A 1,897-nucleotide genomic window follows, 5' to 3' on the forward strand; every position below is an offset into this window, starting at 1 on the left:
CATGCCAAGAAATGTGGGCATCCTATAGCAACTGAAACTGGCTCCTGGCTGACAGCCAGCAGAGAATCAGGGTATCAGTCCCAGAATCATAAGGAACTGAATTCTGCTAAAAACCTAAATGAGCTTGGAAGTGGGATTCTTTCGAGAAGAGCCCAGCCGGATCAGCGTCTTAATTTTGGCCTGCGAAACCGTAAGCAGAGAATCCACTCAAGCCCACCTGGATCTACAGAACTGTGAGCTAAGCTGATGTAATATTTTAAAGGTGCTAAATTTTTGTTCATTTGTTGTGCAGCAATAGGAATCTAACACAAAGGTAGATAGAATATATTTTTAAAATAGAGGCAATATTCACATAACATAAAATTAACCAGTGGCATTACTACATTCATAATATTGTGAAAACATCACTTCTGTCTAATTCCAAGACATTTCACCACCCTACAGGAAACTGATACCCATTAAGCAGTCACTCCCTGTTCCCTCCTCCCCTTAGTCCCTGGCAAACACTAATATGCTTTCTGCCTATTGTCTATTCTGGAGGTTACATACAATTTGTGACCTTTTTTGTCTAGCTTCTTTCACTTAGTTTAATGTTTTAAAGATTCATCCACATTGTGGCATGTATCAGTACTTCGTTCCCTTTTATGGCTAAGTAATATGTGTATATACAACATTTTGTTTATCCATCAATTGATAACATTTGGATTATTTTTACTTTTGTCTATTGTGAATTGTGCTATGAACATTTGTATGCAAGTGTGTATTTGAACATTTATTTTTATTCTTTGGGGTATATACCTAGGAATAGAATTGTTGTGTCATTTGGTAATTCTGTGTTTATCTGAGAAACTGCCAAACTGTTTTCCGCAGGCTGCATGATTTCACATTCTCATAAGTAATGTACAAAGGTTCCAATTTCTCCACATCCTTGCCAACACTTATTTTCCTTTTTATAGTAGCCATCCTGGTGGGTGTGAAGTGGTATCTCATTGTGGTTTTGATTTGTACTTCTCTAATGACTGATATTGAGCATCTTCTCATGTATTTGTTGGCCAATCATATAACTTCTTTGGAGAAATGCCTATTCAAGTCCTTTGCCCCTCTTTGATTCAGTTGTTTGTCTTTTTGTTGTTGGGTTAGAAGAGTTCTTTATAAATTCTAGGTACTAGACCTTTGTCAGATATGATTTGCAAATATATTTTGTTCCATTCAGTAGGGGTAAATAGAATATTGAGAGACTTTTTATATAGTAATATAAAAAAGCATGAAGGGATGTGTTTTGCAAAAAGTAAGATTACACAGTATTACACAACTATGTTATACACTCTGGCTGTTGGTTTTTCTCACTAAGGAATAACTCATGAAGAACATTCCATGTGTTAAGGTATACCTCTAATTCTTTCTAATGCCTACATAATATCCTATTGCATGGGTGTGCTATTCAGCCCCTACTTATGGTTATTCATTCTGTTTCTAGTTTTTGGCCACTGCCAACAATGCTGCAGTTAACATCCTTGTACAATATATGTTTATGTATTTTAAATTTCAGTTTAAAAGGATTCATTCCGAGGAGTAGTATTTCTGGTTTAAAGAGTATATGTGTTTTTAATTTTAATAGATATTGCTCAATTGTTTCACATTAATAACTTACATCTTTACTAGCAATGTATGAAAACATTCTTTCTGCACTGCATCCTTGATGACAGTTATAATCAAACTTTACAATTTTTGCTTATCTAACAGGTATAAACCAGTGGTTCTCAATCAGTAATGATTTTGTCCCACAGGGGACATTTGGCAATGTTTGGAGACATTTTTGATTGTCACAACGGGGGGGGCGGGGCAGGTGGTGCTACTAGCTTCTGTGGGCAGAACCAGGGATTCTGTTAAATACTCT

Source organism: Symphalangus syndactylus, chromosome 12 (assembly GCF_028878055.3).
Source record: "Symphalangus syndactylus isolate Jambi chromosome 12, NHGRI_mSymSyn1-v2.1_pri, whole genome shotgun sequence".
Classification (NCBI taxonomy): domain Eukaryota; kingdom Metazoa; phylum Chordata; class Mammalia; order Primates; family Hylobatidae; genus Symphalangus; species Symphalangus syndactylus.